At 45.8% G+C, this 23,034-nt stretch overlaps 1 long non-coding RNA gene, 30 other non-coding genes and 18 pseudogenes across 31 annotated transcripts in view; 48 read left to right on the forward strand and 1 right to left on the reverse strand.

Annotated features, from left to right (window-relative positions):
* LOC145444709 (uncharacterized) overlaps positions 1 to 23,034 on the reverse strand; it is a 231,741-nt gene that overhangs the window by 6,284 nt on the left and 202,423 nt on the right. The window lies entirely within an intron of this gene.
* On the forward strand, positions 139 to 257 carry LOC145452739 (5S ribosomal RNA). The gene has a single exon (XR_013919489.1). It is a non-coding gene; the product is annotated as a 5S ribosomal RNA (ribosomal RNA).
* Positions 614 to 732, forward strand: LOC145452085 (5S ribosomal RNA). Its single transcript, XR_013919196.1, has one exon. It is a non-coding gene; the product is annotated as a 5S ribosomal RNA (ribosomal RNA).
* LOC145454032 (5S ribosomal RNA) lies at positions 1,087 to 1,206 on the forward strand. The gene has a single exon (XR_013920017.1). It is a non-coding gene; the product is annotated as a 5S ribosomal RNA (ribosomal RNA).
* LOC145454642 (5S ribosomal RNA) lies at positions 1,601 to 1,719 on the forward strand (annotated as a pseudogene).
* LOC145453258 (5S ribosomal RNA) lies at positions 2,074 to 2,192 on the forward strand. The gene has a single exon (XR_013919668.1). It is a non-coding gene; the product is annotated as a 5S ribosomal RNA (ribosomal RNA).
* LOC145452093 (5S ribosomal RNA) lies at positions 2,549 to 2,667 on the forward strand. The gene has a single exon (XR_013919197.1). It is a non-coding gene; the product is annotated as a 5S ribosomal RNA (ribosomal RNA).
* LOC145453650 (5S ribosomal RNA) lies at positions 2,844 to 2,962 on the forward strand. Its single transcript, XR_013919862.1, has one exon. It is a non-coding gene; the product is annotated as a 5S ribosomal RNA (ribosomal RNA).
* LOC145450438 (5S ribosomal RNA) lies at positions 3,139 to 3,257 on the forward strand (annotated as a pseudogene).
* LOC145452745 (5S ribosomal RNA) lies at positions 3,434 to 3,552 on the forward strand. The gene has a single exon (XR_013919491.1). It is a non-coding gene; the product is annotated as a 5S ribosomal RNA (ribosomal RNA).
* On the forward strand, positions 3,909 to 4,027 carry LOC145453264 (5S ribosomal RNA). Its single transcript, XR_013919676.1, has one exon. It is a non-coding gene; the product is annotated as a 5S ribosomal RNA (ribosomal RNA).
* LOC145453269 (5S ribosomal RNA) lies at positions 4,382 to 4,500 on the forward strand. The gene has a single exon (XR_013919688.1). It is a non-coding gene; the product is annotated as a 5S ribosomal RNA (ribosomal RNA).
* LOC145454507 (5S ribosomal RNA) lies at positions 4,855 to 4,973 on the forward strand (annotated as a pseudogene).
* Positions 5,328 to 5,446, forward strand: LOC145454704 (5S ribosomal RNA; annotated as a pseudogene).
* On the forward strand, positions 5,623 to 5,742 carry LOC145450669 (5S ribosomal RNA; annotated as a pseudogene).
* Positions 6,137 to 6,255, forward strand: LOC145450683 (5S ribosomal RNA; annotated as a pseudogene).
* On the forward strand, positions 6,612 to 6,730 carry LOC145453278 (5S ribosomal RNA). The gene has a single exon (XR_013919692.1). It is a non-coding gene; the product is annotated as a 5S ribosomal RNA (ribosomal RNA).
* Positions 7,085 to 7,203, forward strand: LOC145454514 (5S ribosomal RNA; annotated as a pseudogene).
* Positions 7,558 to 7,676, forward strand: LOC145450932 (5S ribosomal RNA; annotated as a pseudogene).
* Positions 8,033 to 8,151, forward strand: LOC145452097 (5S ribosomal RNA). The gene has a single exon (XR_013919198.1). It is a non-coding gene; the product is annotated as a 5S ribosomal RNA (ribosomal RNA).
* Positions 8,788 to 8,906, forward strand: LOC145452750 (5S ribosomal RNA). The gene has a single exon (XR_013919493.1). It is a non-coding gene; the product is annotated as a 5S ribosomal RNA (ribosomal RNA).
* Positions 9,083 to 9,191, forward strand: LOC145451180 (5S ribosomal RNA; annotated as a pseudogene).
* On the forward strand, positions 9,935 to 10,053 carry LOC145452103 (5S ribosomal RNA). The gene has a single exon (XR_013919200.1). It is a non-coding gene; the product is annotated as a 5S ribosomal RNA (ribosomal RNA).
* On the forward strand, positions 10,410 to 10,528 carry LOC145454400 (5S ribosomal RNA; annotated as a pseudogene).
* LOC145452759 (5S ribosomal RNA) lies at positions 10,705 to 10,823 on the forward strand. The gene has a single exon (XR_013919497.1). It is a non-coding gene; the product is annotated as a 5S ribosomal RNA (ribosomal RNA).
* On the forward strand, positions 11,000 to 11,108 carry LOC145451189 (5S ribosomal RNA; annotated as a pseudogene).
* On the forward strand, positions 11,852 to 11,970 carry LOC145452767 (5S ribosomal RNA). The gene has a single exon (XR_013919502.1). It is a non-coding gene; the product is annotated as a 5S ribosomal RNA (ribosomal RNA).
* Positions 12,325 to 12,430, forward strand: LOC145451613 (5S ribosomal RNA; annotated as a pseudogene).
* LOC145452775 (5S ribosomal RNA) lies at positions 12,607 to 12,725 on the forward strand. The gene has a single exon (XR_013919506.1). It is a non-coding gene; the product is annotated as a 5S ribosomal RNA (ribosomal RNA).
* On the forward strand, positions 12,902 to 13,010 carry LOC145451202 (5S ribosomal RNA; annotated as a pseudogene).
* Positions 13,754 to 13,872, forward strand: LOC145452782 (5S ribosomal RNA). The gene has a single exon (XR_013919508.1). It is a non-coding gene; the product is annotated as a 5S ribosomal RNA (ribosomal RNA).
* LOC145453286 (5S ribosomal RNA) lies at positions 14,229 to 14,347 on the forward strand. The gene has a single exon (XR_013919697.1). It is a non-coding gene; the product is annotated as a 5S ribosomal RNA (ribosomal RNA).
* Positions 14,702 to 14,820, forward strand: LOC145453293 (5S ribosomal RNA). The gene has a single exon (XR_013919698.1). It is a non-coding gene; the product is annotated as a 5S ribosomal RNA (ribosomal RNA).
* On the forward strand, positions 15,175 to 15,293 carry LOC145454521 (5S ribosomal RNA; annotated as a pseudogene).
* On the forward strand, positions 15,650 to 15,768 carry LOC145452110 (5S ribosomal RNA). The gene has a single exon (XR_013919202.1). It is a non-coding gene; the product is annotated as a 5S ribosomal RNA (ribosomal RNA).
* Positions 16,405 to 16,523, forward strand: LOC145452790 (5S ribosomal RNA). The gene has a single exon (XR_013919514.1). It is a non-coding gene; the product is annotated as a 5S ribosomal RNA (ribosomal RNA).
* On the forward strand, positions 16,700 to 16,808 carry LOC145451210 (5S ribosomal RNA; annotated as a pseudogene).
* LOC145452797 (5S ribosomal RNA) lies at positions 17,552 to 17,670 on the forward strand. The gene has a single exon (XR_013919518.1). It is a non-coding gene; the product is annotated as a 5S ribosomal RNA (ribosomal RNA).
* Positions 18,027 to 18,145, forward strand: LOC145452125 (5S ribosomal RNA). The gene has a single exon (XR_013919207.1). It is a non-coding gene; the product is annotated as a 5S ribosomal RNA (ribosomal RNA).
* Positions 18,500 to 18,619, forward strand: LOC145454035 (5S ribosomal RNA). The gene has a single exon (XR_013920018.1). It is a non-coding gene; the product is annotated as a 5S ribosomal RNA (ribosomal RNA).
* Positions 19,016 to 19,134, forward strand: LOC145454303 (5S ribosomal RNA; annotated as a pseudogene).
* Positions 19,311 to 19,429, forward strand: LOC145452804 (5S ribosomal RNA). Its single transcript, XR_013919522.1, has one exon. It is a non-coding gene; the product is annotated as a 5S ribosomal RNA (ribosomal RNA).
* LOC145451221 (5S ribosomal RNA) lies at positions 19,606 to 19,714 on the forward strand (annotated as a pseudogene).
* On the forward strand, positions 20,458 to 20,576 carry LOC145452810 (5S ribosomal RNA). Its single transcript, XR_013919523.1, has one exon. It is a non-coding gene; the product is annotated as a 5S ribosomal RNA (ribosomal RNA).
* On the forward strand, positions 20,933 to 21,051 carry LOC145452132 (5S ribosomal RNA). The gene has a single exon (XR_013919208.1). It is a non-coding gene; the product is annotated as a 5S ribosomal RNA (ribosomal RNA).
* LOC145454041 (5S ribosomal RNA) lies at positions 21,406 to 21,525 on the forward strand. Its single transcript, XR_013920019.1, has one exon. It is a non-coding gene; the product is annotated as a 5S ribosomal RNA (ribosomal RNA).
* On the forward strand, positions 21,922 to 22,040 carry LOC145454309 (5S ribosomal RNA; annotated as a pseudogene).
* LOC145452815 (5S ribosomal RNA) lies at positions 22,217 to 22,335 on the forward strand. Its single transcript, XR_013919524.1, has one exon. It is a non-coding gene; the product is annotated as a 5S ribosomal RNA (ribosomal RNA).
* Positions 22,692 to 22,810, forward strand: LOC145452134 (5S ribosomal RNA). The gene has a single exon (XR_013919209.1). It is a non-coding gene; the product is annotated as a 5S ribosomal RNA (ribosomal RNA).

Consider the following 23,034-nt stretch of genomic DNA (forward strand, 5'->3'; position numbering starts at 1 on the left):
TCGCTGCGCTGTATTCACGTATGAAGTATCGCGCGAAATTTGTAATTGTAGTCGGCCTAACGCATTTTCATTATATCGCAATCGTCTTAGAGAAACGGACAATGTCACATAAAACGGCAGAAACTGTCACGATCTGTCGCCTACGACCATACCACGTTGAATATACCCGATCTCGTCCGATCTCGGAAGTCAAGTAACGTTGGGCCCGGTTAGTACTTGCATGGGTGACCGGCTGGGAATACCGGGTGTAGTAGGCGGCTTTTTCATTTTTTTCGCACAAACTCGATCAATTTGATCGCTGCGCTGTATTCACGTATGAAGTATCGCGCGAAATTTGTAATTGTAGTCGGCCTAACACATTTTCATGATATCGAAATCTCGTGCTGTTTTTACATGACGAAAATTCCAATAAAATAACTACTCTGACAGCGAGAGCTTACTTGTCTGTTTTTCGACCAGACACAAGAACAGAGCAGGACGCCAATGATATTCGACCTCTTGTTGGTCAGAAAGTGCCTCGGCGCAATAAGACTATCTATACTATTCTGGCGTCTCGTCGACAGCATGGCGACGGAAATTGTCACATAAAACGGCACAGATCGTAACCACTGTCGCCTACGACCATACCACGTTGAATATACCCGATCTCGTCCGATCTCGGAAGTCAAGCAACGTTGGGCCCGGTTAGTACTTGCATGGGTGACCGGCTGGGAATACCGGGTGTAGTAGGCGGCATTTTCATTTTTTTCGCACAAACTCGATCAATTTGATCGCTGCGCTGTATTCACGTATGAAGTATCGCGCGAAATTTGTAATTGTAGTCGGCCTAACACATTTTCATGATATCGCAATCTCGTGCTGTTTTGACATGACGAAAATTCCAATAAAATAACTACTCTGACAGCGAGAGCTTACTTGTCTGTTTTTCGACCAGACACAAGAACAGAGCAGGACGACAATGATATTCGACTTCTAGTTGGTCAGAAAGTGCCTCGGCGCAATAAGACTATCTACTATTCTGGCGTTTCGTCGACAGCATGGCGACGGAAATTGTCACATAAAACGGCACAGATCGTAACCACTGTCGCCTACGACCATACCGCGTTGAATATACCCGATCTCGTCCGATCTCGGAAGTCAAGCAACGTTGGGCCCGGTTAGTACTTGCATGGGTGACCGGCTGGGAATACCGGGTGTAGGTAGGCGGCTTTTGCATTTTTTGTGCGCAAACTCGATCGTTTTGATTGCAACTGTTTTGTATGCGCACGTAGGCCTACGTACAACTATGATTGTCATCATTTGCTGGCCGCCGCTTATTTCAATTGGTAGTTATACTAGGCCTGACACATTGTCATTATATCGAAATCTCGTGCTGTTTTCACATGACGAAAAGTGCAATAAAATAACTACTCTGACAGCAAGAGCTTACTTGTGTGTTTGTCGACAAGATACAAGAACAGAGCAGGACGCCAATGATATTCGACCTTTAATTGGTCAGAAAGTGCCTCGGCGCAATAAGACTATCTACTATTCTGGCGTCTCGTCGACAGCATGGCGACGGAAATTGTCACATAAAACGGCACAGATCGTAACCACTGTCGCCTACGACCATACCACGTTGAATATACCCGATCTCGTCCGATCTCGGAAGTCGAGCAACGTTGGGCCCGGTTAGTACTTGCATGGGTGACCGGCTGGGAATACCGGGTGTAGTAGACGGCTTTTTCATTTTTTTCGCACAAACTCGATCAATTTGATCGCTGCGCTGTATTCACGTATGAAGTATCGCGCGAAATTTGTAATTGTAGTCGGCCTAACACATTTTCATGATATCGCAATCTCGTGCTGTTTTGACATGACGAAAATTCCAATAAAATAACTACTCTGACAGCGAGAGCTTACTTGTCTGTTTTTCGACCAGACACAAGAACAGAGCAGGACGCCAATGATATTCGACCTCTAGTTGGTCAGAAAGTGCCTCGGCGCAATAAGACTATCTACTATTCTGGCGTCTCGTCGACAGCATGGCGACGGAAATTGTCACATAAAACGGCACAGATCGTAACCACTGTCGCCTACGACCATACCACGTTGAATATACCCGATCTCGTCCGATCTCGGAAGTCAAGCAACGTTGGGCCCGGTTAGTACTTGCATGGGTGACCGGCTGGGAATACCGGGTGTAGTAGACGGCTTTTTCATTTTTTTCGCACAAACTCGATCAATTTGATCGCTGCGCTGTATTCACGTATGAAGTATCGCGCGAAATTTGTAATTGTAGTCGGCCTAACACATTTTCATGATATCGAAATCTCGTGCTGTTTTTACATGACGAAAATTCCAATAAAATAACTACTCTGACAGCGAGAGCTTACTTGTCTGTTTTTCGACCAGACACAAGAACAGAGCAGGACGCCAATGATATTCGACCTCTTGTTGGTCAGAAAGTGCCTCGGCGCAATAAGACTATCTATACTATTCTGGCGTCTCGTCGACAGCATGGCGACGGAAATTGTCACATAAAACGGCACAGATCGTAACCACTGTCGCCTACGACCATACCACGTTGAATATACCCGATCTCGTCCGATCTCGGAAGTCAAGCAACGTTGGGCCCGGTTAGTACTTGCATGGGTGACCGGCTGGGAATACCGGGTGTAGTAGGCGGCTTTTTCATTTTTTTCGCACAAACTCGATCAATTTGATCGCTGCGCTGTATTCACGTATGAAGTATCGCGCGAAATTTGTAATTGTAGTCGGCCTAACGCATTTTCATTATATCGCAATCGTCTTAGAGAAACGGACAATGTCACATAAAACGGCAGAAACTGTCTCGATCTGTCGCCTACGACCATACCACGTTGAATATACCCGATCTCGTCCGATCTCGGAAGTCAAGTAACGTTGGGCCCGGTTAGTACTTGCATGGGTGACCGGCTGGGAATAACGGGTGTAGTAGGCGGCATTTTCATTTTTTTCGCACAAACTCGATCAATTTGATCGCTGCGCTGTGTTCACGTATGAAGTATCGCGCGAAATTTGTAATTGTAGTCGGCCTAACGCATTTTCATTATATCGCAATCGTCTTAGAGAAACGGACAATGTCACATAAAACGGCAGAAACTGTCTCGATCTGTCGCCTACGACCATACCACGTTGAATATACCCGATCTCGTCCGATCTCGGAAGTCAAGTAACGGTGGGCCCGGTTAGTACTTGCATGGGTGACCGGCTGGGTATACCGGGTGTAGTAGGCGGCTTTTTCATTTTTTTCGCACAAACTCGATCAATTTGATCGCTGCGCTGTATTCACGTATGAAGTATCGCGCGAAATTTGTAATTGTAGTCGGCCTAACGCATTTTCATTATACCGCAATCGTCTTAGAGAAACGGACAATGTCACATAAAACGGCAGAAACTGTCTCGATCTGTCGCCTACGACCATACCACGTTGAATATACCCGATCTCGTCCGATCTCGGAAGTCAAGTAACGTTGGGCCCGGTTAGTACTTGCATGGGTGACCGGCTGGGAATACCGGGTGTAGTAGGCGGCTTTTTCATTTTTTTCGCACAAACTCGATCAATTTGATCGCTGCGCTGTATTCACGTATGAAGTATCGCGCGAAATTTGTAATTGTAGTCGGCCTAACACATTTTCATGATATCGAAATCTCGTGCTGTTTTTACATGACGAAAATTCCAATAAAATAACTACTCTGACAGCGAGAGCTTACTTGTCTGTTTTTCGACCAGACACAAGAACAGAGCAGGACGCCAATGATATTCGACCTCTTGTTGGTCAGAATGTGCCTCGGCGCAATAAGACTATCTATACTATTCTGGCGTCTCGTCGACAGCATGGCGACGGAAATTGTCACATAAAACGGCACAGATCGTAACCACTGTCGCCTACGACCATACCACGTTGAATATACCCGATCTCGTCCGATCTCGGAAGTCAAGCAACGTTGGGCCCGGTTAGTACTTGCATGGGTGACCGGCTGGGAATACCGGGTGTAGTAGACGGCTTTTTCATTTTTTTCGCACAAACTCGATCAATTTGATCGCTGCGCTGTATTCACGTATGAAGTATCGCGCGAAATTTGTAATTGTAGTCGGCCTAACACATTTTCATGATATCGCAATCTCGTGCTGTTTTGACATGACGAAAATTCCAATAAAATAACTACTCTGACAGCGAGAGCTTACTTGTCTGTTTTTCGACCAGACACAAGAACAGAGCAGGACGCCAATGATATTCGACCTCTAGTTGGTCAGAAAGTGCCTCGGCGCAATAAGACTATCTACTATTCTGGCGTCTCGTCGACAGCATGGCGACGGAAATTGTCACATAAAACGGCACAGATCGTAACCACTGTCGCCTACGACCATACCACGTTGAATATACCCGATCTCGTCCGATCTCGGAAGTCAAGCAACGTTGGGCCCGGTTAGTACTTGCATGGGTGACCGGCTGGGAATACCGGGTGTAGTAGACGGCTTTTTCATTTTTTTCGCACAAACTCGATCAATTTGATCGCTGCGCTGTATTCACGTATGAAGTATCGCGCGAAATTTGTAATTGTAGTCGGCCTAACACATTTTCATGATATCGCAATCTCGTGCTGTTTTGACATGACGAAAATTCCAATAAAATAACTACTCTGACAGCGAGAGCTTACTTGTCTGTTTTTCGACCAGACACAAGAACAGAGCAGGACGCCAATGATATTCGACCTCTAGTTGGTCAGAAAGTGCCTCGGCGCAATAAGACTATCTACTATTCTGGCGTCTCGTCGACAGCATGGCGACGTAAATTGTCACATAAAACGGCACAGATCGTAACCACTGTCGCCTACGACCATACCACGTTGAATATACCCGATCTCGTCCGATCTCGGAAGTCAAGCAACGTTGGGCCCGGTTAGTACTTGCATGGGTGACCGGCTGGGAATACCGGGTGTAGGAGACGGCTTTTTCATTTTTTTCGCACAAACTCGATCAATTTGATCGCTGCGCTGTATTCACGTATGAAGTATCGCGCGAAATTTGTAATTGTAGTCGGCCTAACACATTTTCATGATATCGAAATCTCGTGCTGTTTTTACATGACGAAAATTCCAATAAAATAACTACTCTGACAGCGAGAGCTTACTTGTCTGTTTTTCGACCAGACACAAGAACAGAGCAGGACGCCAATGATATTCGACCTCTAGTTGGTCAGAAAGTGCCTCGGCGCAATAAGACTATCTACTATTCTGGCGTCTCGTCGACAGCATGGCGACGGAAATTGTCACATAAAACGGCACAGATCGTAACCACTGTCGCCTACGACCATACCACGTTGAATATACCCGATCTCGTCCGATCTCGGAAGTCAAGCAACGTTTGGCCCGGTTAGTACTTGCATGGGTGACCGGCTGGGAATACCGGGTGTAGTAGACGGCTTTTTCATTTTTTTCGCACAAACTCGATCAATTTGATCGCTGCGCTGTATTCACGTATGAAGTATCGCGCGAAATTTGTAATTGTAGTCGGCCTAACGCATTTTCATTATATCGCAATCGTCTTAGAGAAACGGACAATGTCACATAAAACGGCAGAAACTGTCTCGATCTGTCGCCTACGACCATACCACGTTGAATATACCCGATCTCGTCCGATCTCGGAAGTCAAGTAACGTTGGGCCCGGTTAGTACTTGCATGGGTTACCGGCTGGGAATACCGGGTGTAGGTAGGCGGCTTTTGCATTTTTTGTGCGCAAACTCGATCGTTTTGATTGCAACTGTTTTGTATGCGCACGTAGGCCTACGTACAACTATGATTGTCATCATTTGCTGGCCGCCGCTTATTTCAATTGGTAGTTATACTAGGCCTGACACATTGTCATTATATCGAAATCTCGTGCTGTTTTCACATGACGAAAAGTGCAATAAAATAACTACTCTGACAGCGAGAGCTTACTTGTGTGTTTGTCGACAAGATACAAGAACAGAGCAGGACGCCAATGATATTCGACCTCTAATTGGTCAGAAAGTGCCTCGGCGCAATAAGACTATCTACTATTCTGGCGTCTCGTCGACAGCATGGCGACGGAAATTGTCACATAAAACGGCACAGATCGTAACCACTGTCGCCTACGACCATACCACGGTGAATATACCCGATCTCGTCCGATCTCGGAAGTCGAGCAACGTTGGGCCCGGTTAGTACTTGCATGGGTGACCGGCTGGGAATACCGGGTGTAGTAGACGGCTTTTTCATTTTTTTCGCACAAACTCGATCAATTTGATCGCTGCGCTGTATTCACGTATGAAGTATCGCGCGAAATTTGTAATTGTAGTCGGCCTAACACATTTTCATGATATCGCAATCTCGTGCTGTTTTGACATGACGAAAATTCCAATAAAATAACTACTCTGACAGCGAGAGCTTACTTGTCTGTTTTTCGACCAGACACAAGAACAGAGCAGGACGCCAATGATATTCGACCTCTAGTTGGTCAGAAAGTGCCTCGGCGCAATAAGACTATCTATACTATTCTGGCGTCTCGTCGACAGCATGGCGACGGAAATTGTCACATAAAACGGCACAGATCGTTACCACTGTCGCCTACGACCATACCACGTTGAATATACCCGATCTCGTCCGATCTCGGAAGTCAAGCAACGTTGGGCCCGGTTAGTACTTGCATGGGTGACCGGCTGGGAATACCGGGTGTAGTAGACGGCTTTTTCATTTTTTTCGCACAAACTCGATCAATTTGATCGCTGCGCTGTATTCACGTATGAAGTATCGCGCGAAATTTGTAATTGTAGTCGGCCTAACACATTTTCATGATATCGCAATCTCGTGCTGTTTTGACATGACGAAAATTCCAATAAAATAACTACTCTGACAGCGAGAGCTTACTTGTCTGTTTTTCGACCAGACACAAGAACAGAGCAGGACGCCAATGATATTCGACCTCTAGTTGGTCAGAAAGTGCCTCGGCGCAATAAGACTATCTACTATTCTGGCGTCTCGTCGACAGCATGGCGACGTAAATTGTCACATAAAACGGCACAGATCGTAACCACTGTCGCCTACGACCATACCACGTTGAATATACCCGATCTCGTCCGATCTCGGAAGTCAAGCAACGTTGGGCCCGGTTAGTACTTGCATGGGTGACCGGCTGGGAATACCGGGTGTAGGAGACGGCTTTTTCATTTTTTTCGCACAAACTCGATCAATTTGATCGCTGCGCTGTATTCACGTATGAAGTATCGCGCGAAATTTGTAATTGTAGTCGGCCTAACACATTTTCATGATATCGCAATCTCGTGCTGTTTTGACATGACGAAAATTCCAATAAAGTAACTACTCTGACAGCGAGAGCTTACTTGTCTGTTTTTCGACCAGACACAAGAACAGAGCAGGACGCCAATGATATTCGACCTCTAGTTGGTCAGAAAGTGCCTCGGCGCAATAAGACTATCTACTATTCTGGCGTCTCGTCGACAGCATGGCGACGTAAATTGTCACATAAAACGGCACAGATCGTAACCACTGTCGCCTACGACCATACCACGTTGAATATACCCGATATCGTCCGATCTCGGAAGTCAAGCAACGTTGGGCCCGGTTAGTACTTGCATGGGTGACCGGCTGGGAATACCGGGTGTAGGAGACGGCTTTTTCATTTTTTTCGCACAAACTCGATCAATTTGATCGCTGCGCTGTATTCACGTATGAAGTATCGCGCGAAATTTGTAATTGTAGTCGGCCTAACACATTTTCATGATATCGAAATCTCGTGCTGTTTTTACATGACGAAAATTCCAATAAAATAACTACTCTGACAGCGAGAGCTTACTTGTCTGTTTTTCGACCAGACACAAGAACAGAGCAGGACGCCAATGATATTCGACCTCTTGTTGGTCAGAAAGTGCCTCGGCGCAATAAGACTATCTATACTATTCTGGCGTCTCGTCGACAGCATGGCGACGGAAATTGTCACATAAAACGGCACAGATCGTAACCACTGTCGCCTACGACCATACCACGTTGAATATACCCGATCTCGTCCGATCTCGGAAGTCAAGCAACGTTGGGCCCGGTTAGTACTTGCATGGGTGACCGGCTGGGAATACCGGGTGTAGTAGGCGGCTTTTTCATTTTTTTCGCACAAACTCGATCAATTTGATCGCTGCGCTGTATTCACGTATGAAGTATCGCGCGAAATTTGTAATTGTAGTCGGCCTAACACATTTTCATGATATCGCAGTCTCGTGCTGTTTTGACATGACGAAAATTCCAATAAAATAACTACTCTGACAGCGAGAGCTTACTTGTCTGTTTTTCGACCAGACACAAGAACAGAGCAGGACGACAATGATATTCGACTTCTAGTTGGTCAGAAAGTGCCTCGGCGCAATAAGACTATCTACTATTCTGGCGTCTCGTCGACAGCATGGCGACGGAAATTGTCACATAAAACGGCACAGATCGTAACCACTGTCGCCTACGACCATACCGCGTTGAATATACCCAATCTCGTCCGATCTCGGAAGTCAAGCAACGTTGTGCCCGGTTAGTACTTGCATGGGTGACCGGGTGTAGTAGACGGCTTTTTCATTTTTTTCGCACAAACTCGATCAATTTGATCGCTGCGCTGTATTCACGTATGAAGTATCGCGCGAAATTTGTAATTGTAGTCGGCCTAACGCATTTTCATTATATCGCAATCGTCTTAGAGAAACGGACAATGTCACATAAAACGGCAGAAACTGTCACGATCTGTCGCCTACGACCATACCACGTTGAATATACCCGATCTCGTCCGATCTCGGAAGTCAAGTAACGTTGGGCCCGGTTAGTACTTGCATGGGTGACCGGCTGGGAATACCGGGTGTAGTAGGCGGCTTTTTCATTTTTTTCGCACAAACTCGATCAATTTGATCGCTGCGCTGTATTCACGTATGAAGTATCGCGCGAAATTTGTAATTGTAGTCGGCCTAACGCATTTTCATTATATCGCAATCGTCTAAAAGAAACGGATAATGTCACATAAAACGGCAGAAACTGACACGATCTGTCGCCTACGACCATACCACGTTGAATATACCCGATCTCGGAAGTCAAGTAACGTTGGGCCCGGTTAGTACTTGCATGGGTGACCGGCTGGGAATACCGGGTGTAGTAGGCGGCTTTTTCATTTTTTTCGCACAAACTCGATCAATTTGATCGCTGCGCTGTATTCACGGCGTCCTAAACATTGAAGATATGCGGAAACTAGAAATCGCCAAGTTTATGTATCAGTTTCACTGCGGTCGTTGCCCCGAATACTTCAATGACTTCTTTACCTCTGAATCAAAAGCGCACAAGTACAACACACGCGCGTCCATGTCGTCCAAATATCATATGATCGACCGCGAAGATCATCGCTCCATCAAATATGCCGGACCTGATGTGTGGAACAGTATCCCGCCGGCCATCCGACAGTCGACGAGCATGTCCACATTCAAGTCGAAATACAAGCAATTACTACTAAATAAATACAGTACATCCTCAAGATTACCGGACCACGACTTACCTATCGATCTCGCTTCCCATGACATGCCGCCCTATTTCTTGTCGCATTCTTTTTCTATACTATCTTCTTTACTTTCATTCAGTGTGCATGCCTCCTCTTTACATCGCCTAGGCCAAGGTGGGTGTCAGATTCCATAGACTACTCCTTGTCGCTTCGACATCTTCCTGTCTTTTCATTGTATCGCATTTTTGTGGTGTATTGAACTGATAAAATTGCTAATAAACCAATGATGATGATGATGAAGTATCGCGCGAAATTTGTAATTGTAGTCGGCCTAACGCATTTTCATTATATCGCAATCGTCTTAGAGAAACGGACAATGTCACAAAAAACGGCAGAAACTGTCACGATCTGTCGCCTACGACCATACCACGTTGAATATACCCGATCTCGTCCGATCTCGGAAGTCAAGCAACGTTGGGCCCGGTTAGTACTTGCATGGGTGACCGGCTGGGAATACCGGGTGTAGTAGGCGGCTTTTTCATTTTTTTCGCACAAACTCGATCAATTTGATCGCTGCGCTGTATTCACGTATGAAGTATCGCGCGAAATTTGTACGTGTAGTCGGCCTAACACATTTTCATGATATCGAAATCTCGTGCTGTTTTTACATGACGAAAATTCCAATAAAATAACTACTCTGACAGCGAGAGCTTACTTGTCTGTTTTTCGAGCAGACACAAGAACAGAGCAGGACGCCAATGATATTCGACCTCTAGTTGGTCAGAAAGTGCCTCGGCGCAATAAGACTATCTATACTATTCTGGCGTCTCGTCGACAGCATGGCGACGTAAATTGTCACTAAAAACGGCACAGATCGTAACCACTGTCGCCTACGACCATACCGCGTTGAATATACCCGATCTCGTCCGATCTCGGAAGTCAAGCAATGTTTGGCCCGGTTAGTACTTGCATGGGTGACCGGCTGGGAATACCGGGTGTAGTAGGCGGCTTTTTCATTTTTTTCGCACAAACTCGATCAATTTGATCGCTGCGCTGTATTCACGTATGAAGTATCGCGCGAAATTTGTAATTGTAGTCGGCCTAACGCATTTTCATTATATCGCAATCGTCTTAGAGAAACGGACAATGTCACATAAAACGGCAGAAACTGTCACGATCTGTCGCCTACGACCATACCACGTTGAATATACCCGATCTCGTCCGATCTCGGAAGTCAAGTAACGTTGGGCCCGGTTAGTACTTGCATGGGTGACCGGCTGGGAATACCGGGTGTAGTAGGCGGCTTTTTCATTTTTTTCGCACAAACTCGATCAATTTGATCGCTGCGCTGTATTCACGTATGAAGTATCGCGCGAAATTTGTAATTGTAGTCGGCCTAACGCATTTTCATTATATCGCAATCGTCTAAAAGAAACGGATAATGTCACATAAAACGGCAGAAACTGACACGATCTGTCGCCTACGACCATACCACGTTGAATATACCCGATCTCGGAAGTCAAGTAACGTTGGGCCCGGTTAGTACTTGCATGGGTGACCGGCTGGGAATACCGGGTGTAGTAGGCGGCTTTTTCATTTTTTTCGCACAAACTCGATCAATTTGATCGCTGCGCTGTATTCACGGCGTCCTAAACATTGAAGATATGCGGAAACTAGAAATCGCCAAGTTTATGTATCAGTTTCACTGCGGTCGTTGCCCCGAATACTTCAATGACTTCTTTACCTCTGAATCAAAAGCGCACAAGTACAACACACGCGCGTCCACGTCGTCCAAATATCATATGATCGACCGCGAAGATCATCGCTCCATCAAATATGCCGGACCTGATGTGTGGAACAGTATCCCGCCGGCCATCCGACAGTCGACGAGCATGTCCACATTCAAGTCGAAATACAAGCAATTACTACTAAATAAATACAGTACATCCTCAAGATTACCGGACCACGACTGACCTATCGATCTCGCTTCCCATGACATGCCGCCCTATTTCTTGTCGCATTCTTTTTCTATACTATCTTCTTTACTTTCATTCAGTGTGCATGCCTCCTCTTTACATCGCCTAGGCCAAGGTGGGTGTCAGATTCCATAGACTACTCCTTGTCGCTTCGACATCTTCCTGTCTTTTCATTGTATCGCATTTTTGTGGTGTATTGAACTGATAAAATTGCTAATAAACCAATGATGATGATGATGAAGTATCGCGCGAAATTTGTAATTGTAGTCGGCCTAACGCATTTTCATTATATCGCAATCGTCTTAGAGAAACGGACAATGTCACATAAAACGGCAGAAACTGTCACGATCTGTCGCCTACGACCATACCACGTTGAATATACCCGATCTCGTCCGATCTCGGAAGTCAAGTAACGTTGGGCCCGGTTAGTACTTGCATGGGTGACCGGCTGGGAATACCGGGTGTAGTAGGCGGCTTTTTCATTTTTTTCGCACAAACTCGATCAATTTGATCGCTGCGCTGTATTCACGTATGAAGTATCGCGCGAAATTTGTAATTGTAGTCGGCCTAACACATTTTCATGATATCGCAATCTCGTGCTGTTTTGACATGACGAAAATTCCAATAAAATAACTACTCTGACAGCGAGAGCTTACTTGTCTGTTTTTCGACCAGACACAAGAACAGGGCAGGACGACAATGATATTCGACTTCTAGTTGGTCAGAAAGTGCCTCGGCGCAATAAGACTATCTACTATTCTGGCGTCTCGTCGACAGCATGGCGACGGAAATTGTCACATAAAACGGCACAGATCGTAACCACTGTCGCCTACGACCATACCGCGTTGAATATACCCGATCTCGTCCGATCTCGGAAGTCAAGCAACGTTGGGCCCGGTTAGTACTTGCATGGGTGACCGGGTGTAGTAGACGGCTTTTTCATTTTTTTCGCACAAACTCGATCAATTTGATCGCTGCGCTGTATTCACGTATGAAGTATCGCGCGAAATTTGTAATTGTAGTCGGCCTAACGCATTTTCATTATATCGCAATCGTCTTAGAGAAACGGACAATGTCACATAAAACGGCAGAAACTGTCACGATCTGTCGCCTACGACCATACCACGTTGAATATACCCGATCTCGTCCGATCTCGGAAGTCAAGTAACGTTGGGCCCGGTTAGTACTTGCATGGGTGACCGGCTGGGAATACCGGGTGTAGTAGGCGGCTTTTTCATTTTTTTTGCACAAACTCGATCAATTTGATCGCTGCGCTGTATTCACGTATGAAGTATCGCGCGAAATTTGTAATTGTAGTCGGCCTAACGCATTTTCATTATATCGCAATCGTCTAAAAGAAACGGATAATGTCACATAAAACGGCAGAAACTGACACGATCTGTCGCCTACGACCATACCACGTTGAATATACCCGATCTCGGAAGTCAAGTAACGTTGGGCCCGGTTAGTACTTGCATGGGTGACCGGCTGGGAATACCGGGTGTAGTAGGCGGCTTTTTCATTTTTTTCGCACAAACTCGATCAATTTGATCGCTGCGCTGTATTCACGGCGTCCTAAACATTGAAGATATGCGGAAACTAGAAATCGCCAAGTTTATGTATCAGTTTCACTGCGGTCGTTGCCCCGAATACTTCAATGACTTCTTTACCTCTGAATCAAAAGCGCACAAGTACAACACACGCGCGTCCACGTCGTCCAAATATCATATGATCGACCGCGAAGATCATCGCTCCATCAAATATGCCGGACCTGATGTGTGGAACAGTATCCCGCCGGCCATCCGACAGTCGACGAGCATGTCCACATTCAAGTCGAAATACAAGCAATTACTACTAAATAAATACAGTACATCCTCAAGATTACCGGACCACGACTGACCTATCGATCTCGCTTCCCATGACATGCCGCCCTATTTCTTGTCGCATTCTTTTTCTATACTATCTTCTTTACTTTCATTCAGTGTGCATGCCTCCTCTTTACATCGCCTAGGCCAAGGTGGGTGTCAGATTCCATAGACTACTCCTTGTCGCTTCGACATCTTCCTGTCTTTTCATTGTATCGCATTTTTGTGGTGTATTGAACTGATAAAATTGCTAATAAACCAATGATGATGATGATGAAGTATCGCGCGAAATTTGTAATTGTAGTCGGCCTAACGCATTTTCATTATATCGCAATCGTCTTAGAGAAACGGACAATGTCACATAAAACGGCAGAAACTGTCACGATCTGTCGCCTACGACCATACCACGTTGAATATACCCGATCTCGTCCGATCTCGGAAGTCAAGTAACGTTGGGCCCGGTTAGTACTTGCATGGGTGACCGGCTGGGAATACCGGGTGTAGTAGGCGGCTTTTTCATTTTTTTCGCACAAACTCGATCAATTTGATCGCTGCGCTGTATTCACGTATGAAGTATCGCGCGAAATTTGTAATTGTAGTCGGCCTAACACATTTTCATGATATCGAAATCTCGTGCTGTTTTTACATGACGAAAATTCCAATAAAATAACTACTCTGACAGCGAGAGCTTACTTGTCTGTTTTTCGACCAGACACAAGAACAGAGCAGGACGCCAATGATATTCGACCTCTTGTTGGTCAGAATGTGCCTCGGCGCAATAAGACTATCTATACTATTCTGGCGTCTCGTCGACAGCATGGCGACGGAAATTGTCACATAAAACGGCACAGATCGTAACCACTGTCGCCTACGACCATACCACGTTGAATATACCCGATCTCGTCCGATCTCGGAAGTCAAGCAACGTTGGGCCCGGTTAGTACTTGCATGGGTGACCGGCTGGGAATACCGGGTGTAGTAGACGGCTTTTTCATTTTTTTCGCACAAACTCGATCAATTTGATCGCTGCGCTGTATTCACGTATGAAGTATCGCGCGAAATTTGTAATTGTAGTCGGCCTAACACATTTTCATGATATCGCAATCTCGTGCTGTTTTGACATGACGAAAATTCCAATAAAATAACTACTCTGACAGCGAGAGCTTACTTGTCTGTTTTTCGACCAGACACAAGAACAGAGCAGGACGCCAATGATATTCGACCTCTAGTTGGTCAGAAAGTGCCTCGGCGCAATAAGACTATCTACTATTCTGGCGTCTCGTCGACAGCATGGCGACGGAAATTGTCACATAAAACGGCACAGATCGTAACCACTGTCGCCTACGACCATACCACGTTGAATATACCCGATCTCGTCCGATCTCGGAAGTCAAGCAACGTTGGGCCCGGTTAGTACTTGCATGGGTGACCGGCTGGGAATACCGGGTGTAGTAGACGGCTTTTTCATTTTTTTCGCACAAACTCGATCAATTTGATCGCTGCGCTGTATTCACGTATGAAGTATCGCGCGAAATTTGTAATTGTAGTCGGCCTAACACATTTTCATGATATCGCAATCTCGTGCTGTTTTGACATGACGAAAATTCCAATAAAATAACTACTCTGACAGCGAGAGCTTACTTGTCTGTTTTTCGACCAGACACAAGAACAGAGCAGGACGCCAATGATATTCGACCTCTAGTTGGTCAGAAAGTGCCTCGGCGCAATAAGACTATCTACTATTCTGGCGTCTCGTCGACAGCATGGCGACGTAAATTGTCACATAAAACGGCACAGATCGTAACCACTGTCGCCTACGACCATACCACGTTGAATATACCCGATCTCGTCCGATCTCGGAAGTCAAGCAACGTTGGGCCCGGTTAGTACTTGCATGGGTGACCGGCTGGGAATACCGGGTGTAGGAGACGGCTTTTTCATTTTTTTCGCACAAACTCGATCAATTTGATCGCTGCGCTGTATTCACGTATGAAGTATCGCGCGAAATTTGTAATTGTAGTCGGCCTAACACATTTTCATGATATCGAAATCTCGTGCTGTTTTTACATGACGAAAATTCCAATAAAATAACTACTCTGACAGCGAGAGCTTACTTGTCTGTTTTTCGACCAGACACAAGAACAGAGCAGGACGCCAATGATATTCGACCTCTTGTTGGTCAGAAAGTGCCTCGGCGCAATAAGACTATCTATACTATTCTGGCGTCTCGTCGACAGCATGGCGACGGAAATTGTCACATAAAACGGCACAGATCGTAACCACTGTCGCCTACGACCATACCACGTTGAATATACCCGATCTCGTCCGATCTCGGAAGTCAAGCAACGTTGGGCCCGGTTAGTACTTGCATGGGTGACCGGCTGGGAATACCGGGTGTAGTAGGCGGCTTTTTCATTTTTTTCGCACAAACTCGATCAATTTGATCGCTGCGCTGTATTCACGTATGAAGTATCGCGCGAAATTTGTAATTGTAGTCGGCCTAACACATTTTCATGATATCGCAGTCTCGTGCTGTTTTGACATGACGAAAATTCCAATAAAATAACTACTCTGACAGCGAGAGCTTACTTGTCTGTTTTTCGACCAGACACAAGAACAGAGCAGGACGACAATGATATTCGACTTCTAGTTGGTCAGAAAGTGCCTCGGCGCAATAAGACTATCTACTATTCTGGCGTCTCGTCGACAGCATGGCGACGGAAATTGTCACATAAAACGGCACAGATCGTAACCACTGTCGCCTACGACCATACCGCGTTGAATATACCCAATCTCGTCCGATCTCGGAAGTCAAGCAACGTTGTGCCCGGTTAGTACTTGCATGGGTGACCGGGTGTAGTAGACGGCTTTTTCATTTTTTTCGCACAAACTCGATCAATTTGATCGCTGCGCTGTATTCACGTATGAAGTATCGCGCGAAATTTGTAATTGTAGTCGGCCTAACGCATTTTCATTATATCGCAATCGTCTTAGAGAAACGGACAATGTCACATAAAACGGCAGAAACTGTCACGATCTGTCGCCTACGACCATACCACGTTGAATATACCCGATCTCGTCCGATCTCGGAAGTCAAGTAACGTTGGGCCCGGTTAGTACTTGCATGGGTGACCGGCTGGGAATACCGGGTGTAGTAGGCGGCTTTTTCATTTTTTTCGCACAAACTCGATCAATTTGATCGCTGCGCTGTATTCACGTATGAAGTATCGCGCGAAATTTGTAATTGTAGTCGGCCTAACGCATTTTCATTATATCGCAATCGTCTAAAAGAAACGGATAATGTCACATAAAACGGCAGAAACTGACACGATCTGTCGCCTACGACCATACCACGTTGAATATACCCGATCTCGGAAGTCAAGTAACGTTGGGCCCGGTTAGTACTTGCATGGGTGACCGGCTGGGAATACCGGGTGTAGTAGGCGGCTTTTTCATTTTTTTCGCACAAACTCGATCAATTTGATCGCTGCGCTGTATTCACGGCGTCCTAAACATTGAAGATATGCGGAAACTAGAAATCGCCAAGTTTATGTATCAGTTTCACTGCGGTCGTTGCCCCGAATACTTCAATGACTTCTTTACCTCTGAATCAAAAGCGCACAAGTACAACACACGCGCGTCCACGTCGTCCAAATATCATATGATCGACCGCGAAGATCATCGCTCCATCAAATATGCCGGACCTGATGTGTGGAACAGTATCCCGCCGGCCATCCGACAGTCGACGAGCATGTCCACATTCAAGTCGAAATACAAGCAATTACTACTAAATAAATACAGTACATCCTCAAGATTACCGGACCACGACTGACCTATCGATCTCGCTTCCCATGACATGCCGCCCTATTTCTTGTCGCATTCTTTTTCTATACTATCTTCTTTACTTTCATTCAGTGTGCATGCCTCCTCTTTACATCGCCTAGGCCAAGGTGGGTGTCAGATTCCATAGACTACTCCTTGTCGCTTCGACATCTTCCTGTCTTTTCATTGTATCGCATTTTTGTGGTGTATTGAACTGATAAAATTGCTAATAAACCAATGATGATGATGATGAAGTATCGCGCGAAATTTGTAATTGTAGTCGGCCTAACGCATTTTCATTATATCGCAATCGTCTTAGAGAAACGGACAATGTCACATAAAACGGCAGAAACTGTCTCCATCTGTCGCCTACGACCATACCACGTTGAATATACCCGATCTCGTCCGATCTCGGAAGTCAAGTAACGTTGGGCCCGGTTAGTACTTGCATGGGTGACCGGCTGGGAATACCGGGTGTAGTAGGCGGCTTTTTCATTTTTTTCGCACAAACTCGATCAATTTGATCGCTGCGCTGTATTCACGTATGAAGTATCGCGCGAAATTTGTAATTGTAGTCGGCCTAACACATTTTCATGATATCGAAATCTCGTGCTGTTTTGACATGACGAAAATTCCAATAAAATAACTACTCTGACAGCGAGAGCTTACTTGTCTGTTTTTCGACCAGACACAAGAACAGAGCAGGACGCCAATGATATTCGACCTCTTGTTGGTCAGAAAGTGCCTCGGCGCAATAAGACTATCTATACTATTCTGGCGTCTCGTCGACAGCATGGCGACGGAAATTGTCACATAAAACGGCACAGATCGTAACCACTGTCGCCTACGACCATACCACGTTGAATATACCCGATCTCGTCCGATCTCGGAAGTCAAGCAACGTTGGGCCCGGTTAGTACTTGCATGGGTGACCGGCTGGGAATACCGGGTGTAGTAGGCGGCTTTTTCATTTTTTTCGCACAAACTCGATCAATTTGATCGCTGCGCTGTATTCACGTATGAAGTATCGCGCGAAATTTGTAATTGTAGTCGGCCTAACACATTTTCATGATATCGCAATCTCGTGCTGTTTTGACATGACGAAAATTCCAATAAAATAACTACTCTGACAGCGAGAGCTTACTTGTCTGTTTTTCGACCAGACACAAGAACAGAGCAGGACGACAATGATATTCGACTTCTAGTTGGTCAGAAAGTGCCTCGGCGCAATAAGACTATCTACTATTCTGGCGTCTCGTCGACAGCATGGCGACGGAAATTGTCACATAAAACGGCACAGATCGTAACCACTGTCGCCTACGACCATACCGCGTTGAATATACCCGATCTCGTCCGATCTCGGAAGTCAAGCAACGTTGGGCCCGGTTAGTACTTGCATGGGTGACCGGCTGGGAATACCGGGTGTAGGTAGGCGGCTTTTGCATTTTTTATGCGCAAACTCGATCGTTTTGATTGCAACTGTTTTGTATGCGCACGTAGGCCTACGTACAACTATGATTGTCATCATTTGCTGGCCGCCGCTTATTTCAATTGGTAGTTATACTAGGCCTGACACATTGTCATTATATCGAAATCTCGTGCTGTTTTCACATGACGAAAAGTGCAATAAAATAACTACTCTGACAGCGAGAGCTTACTTGTGTGTTTGTCGACAAGATACAAGAACAGAGCAGGACGCCAATGATATTCGACCTCTAGTTGGTCAGAAAGTGCCTCGGCGCAATAAGACTATCTATACTATTCTGGCGTCTCGTCGACAGCATGGCGACGTAAATTGTCACTAAAAACGGCACAGATCGTAACCACTGTCGCCTACGACCATACCACGTTGAATATACCCGATCTCGTCCGATCTCGGAAGTCAAGCAATGTTTGGCCCGGTTAGTACTTGCATGGGTGACCGGCTGGGAATACCGGGTGTAGTAGGCGGCTTTTTCATTTTTTTCGCACAAACTCGATCAATTTGATCGCTGCGCTGTATTCACGTATGAAGTATCGCGCGAAATTTGTAATTGTAGTCGGCCTAACGCATTTTCATTATATCGCAATCGTCTTAGAGAAACGGACAATGTCACATAAAACGGCAGAAACTGTCACGATCTGTCGCCTACGACCATACCACGTTGAATATACCCGATCTCGTCCGATCTCGGAAGTCAAGTAACGTTGGGCCCGGTTAGTACTTGCATGGGTGACCGGCTGGGAATACCGGGTGTAGTAGGCGGCTTTTTCATTTTTTTCGCACAAACTCGATCAATTTGATCGCTGCGCTGTATTCACGTATGAAGTATCGCGCGAAATTTGTAATTGTAGTCGGCCTAACGCATTTTCATTATATCGCAATCGTCTAAAAGAAACGGATAATGTCACATAAAACGGCAGAAACTGACACGATCTGTCGCCTACGACCATACCACGTTGAATATACCCGATCTCGGAAGTCAAGTAACGTTGGGCCCGGTTAGTACTTGCATGGGTGACCGGCTGGGAATACCGGGTGTAGTAGGCGGCTTTTTCATTTTTTTCGCACAAACTCGATCAATTTGATCGCTGCGCTGTATTCACGGCGTCCTAAACATTGAAGATATGCGGAAACTAGAAATCGCCAAGTTTATGTATCAGTTTCACTGCGGTCGTTGCCCCGAATACTTCAATGACTTCTTTACCTCTGAATCAAAAGCGCACAAGTACAACACACGCGCGTCCACGTCGTCCAAATATCATATGATCGACCGCGAAGATCATCGCTCCATCAAATATGCCGGACCTGATGTGTGGAACAGTATCCCGCCGGCCATCCGACAGTCGACGAGCATGTCCACATTCAAGTCGAAATACAAGCAATTACTACTAAATAAATACAGTACATCCTCAAGATTACCGGACCACGACTGACCTATCGATCTCGCTTCCCATGACATGCCGCCCTATTTCTTGTCGCATTCTTTTTCTATACTATCTTCTTTACTTTCATTCAGTGTGCATGCCTCCTCTTTACATCGCCTAGGCCAAGGTGGGTGTCAGATTCCATAGACTACTCCTTGTCGCTTCGACATCTTCCTGTCTTTTCATTGTATCGCATTTTTGTGGTGTATTGAACTGATAAAATTGCTAATAAACCAATGATGATGATGATGAAGTATCGCGCGAAATTTGTAATTGTAGTCGGCCTAACGCATTTTCATTATATCGCAATCGTCTTAGAGAAACGGACAATGTCACATAAAACGGCAGAAACTGTCTCCATCTGTCGCCTACGACCATACCACGTTGAATATACCCGATCTCGTCCGATCTCGGAAGTCAAGTAACGTTGGGCCCGGTTAGTACTTGCATGGGTGACCGGCTGGGAATACCGGGTGTAGTAGGCGGCTTTTTCATTTTTTTCGCACAAACTCGATCAATTTGATCGCTGCGCTGTATTCACGTATGAAGTATCGCGCGAAATTTGTAATTGTAGTCGGCCTAACACATTTTCATGATATCGAAATCTCGTGCTGTTTTGACATGACGAAAATTCCAATAAAATAACTACTCTGACAGCGAGAGCTTACTTGTCTGTTTTTCGACCAGACACAAGAACAGAGCAGGACGCCAATGATATTCGACCTCTTGTTGGTCAGAAAGTGCCTCGGCGCAATAAGACTATCTATACTATTCTGGCGTCTCGTCGACAGCATGGCGACGGAAATTGTCACATAAAACGGCACAGATCGTAACCACTGTCGCCTACGACCATACCACGTTGAATATACCCGATCTCGTCCGATCTCGGAAGTCAAGCAACGTTGGGCCCGGTTAGTACTTGCATGGGTGACCGGCTGGGAATACCGGGTGTAGTAGGCGGCTTTTTCATTTTTTTCGCACAAACTCGATCAATTTGATCGCTGCGCTGTATTCACGTATGAAGTATCGCGCGAAATTTGTAATTGTAGTCGGCCTAACACATTTTCATGATATCGCAATCTCGTGCTGTTTTGACATGACGAAAATTCCAATAAAATAACTACTCTGACAGCGAGAGCTTACTTGTCTGTTTTTCGACCAGACACAAGAACAGAGCAGGACGACAATGATATTCGACTTCTAGTTGGTCAGAAAGTGCCTCGGCGCAATAAGACTATCTACTATTCTGGCGTCTCGTCGACAGCATGGCGACGGAAATTGTCACATAAAACGGCACAGATCGTAACCACTGTCGCCTACGACCATACCGCGTTGAATATACCCGATCTCGTCCGATCTCGGAAGTCAAGCAACGTTGGGCCCGGTTAGTACTTGCATGGGTGACCGGCTGGGAATACCGGGTGTAGGTAGGCGGCTTTTGCATTTTTTATGCGCAAACTCGATCGTTTTGATTGCAACTGTTTTGTATGCGCACGTAGGCCTACGTACAACTATGATTGTCATCATTTGCTGGCCGCCGCTTATTTCAATTGGTAGTTATACTAGGCCTGACACATTGTCATTATATCGAAATCTCGTGCTGTTTTCACATGACGAAAAGTGCAATAAAATAACTACTCTGACAGCGAGAGCTTACTTGTGTGTTTGTCGACAAGATACAAGAACAGAGCAGGACGCCAATGATATTCGACCTCTAGTTGGTCAGAAAGTGCCTCGGCGCAATAAGACTATCTATACTATTCTGGCGTCTCGTCGACAGCATGGCGACGTAAATTGTCACTAAAAACGGCACAGATCGTAACCACTGTCGCCTACGACCATACCACGTTGAATATACCCGATCTCGTCCGATCTCGGAAGTCAAGCAATGTTTGGCCCGGTTAGTACTTGCATGGGTGACCGGCTGGGAATACCGGGTGTAGTAGGCGGCTTTTTCATTTTTTTCGCACAAACTCGATCAATTTGATCGCTGCGCTGTATTCACGTATGAAGTATCGCGCGAAATTTGTAATTGTAGTCGGCCTAACGCATTTTCATTATATCGCAATCGTCTTAGAGAAACGGACAATGTCACATAAAACGGCAGAAACTGTCACGATCTGTCGCCTACGACCATACCACGTTGAATATACCCGATCTCGTCCGATCTCGGAAGTCAAGTAACGTTGGGCCCGGTTAGTACTTGCATGGGTGACCGGCTGGGAATACCGGGTGTAGTAGGCGGCTTTTTCATTTTTTTCGCACAAACTCGATCAATTTGATCGCTGCGCTGTATTCACGTATGAAGTATCGCGCGAAATTTGTAATTGTAGTCGGCCTAACACATTTTCATGATATCGAAATCTCGTGCTGTTTTGACATGACGAAAATTCCAATAAAATAACTACTCTGACAGCGAGAGCTTACTTGTCTGTTTTTCGACCAGACACAAGAACAGAGCAGGACGCCAATGATATTCGACCTCTTGTTGGTCAGAAAGTGCCTCGGCGCAATAAGACTATCTATACTATTCTGGCGTCTCGTCGACAGCATGGCGACGGAAATTGTCACATAAAACGGCACAGATCGTAACCACTGTCGCCTACGACCATACCACGTTGAATATACCCGATCTCGTCCGATCTCGGAAGTCAAGCAACGTTGGGCCCGGTTAGTACTTGCATGGGTGACCGGCTGGGAATACCGGGTGTAGTAGGCGCTTTTTCATTTTTTTCGCACAAACTCGATCAATTTGATCGCTGCGCTGTATTCACGTATGAAGTATCGCGCGAAATTTGTAATTGTAGTCGGCCTAACACATTTTCATGATATCGCAATCTCGTGCTGTTTTGACATGACGAAAATTCCAATAAAATAACTACTCTGACAGCGAGAGCTTACTTGTCTGTTTTTCGACCAGACACAAGAACAGAGCAGGACGAC

Source organism: Botryllus schlosseri, chromosome 1 (genome assembly GCF_051294905.1).
Source record: "Botryllus schlosseri isolate E-star chromosome 1, Bs_hap1, whole genome shotgun sequence".
Taxonomy (NCBI): Eukaryota; Metazoa; Chordata; class Ascidiacea; order Stolidobranchia; family Styelidae; genus Botryllus; species Botryllus schlosseri.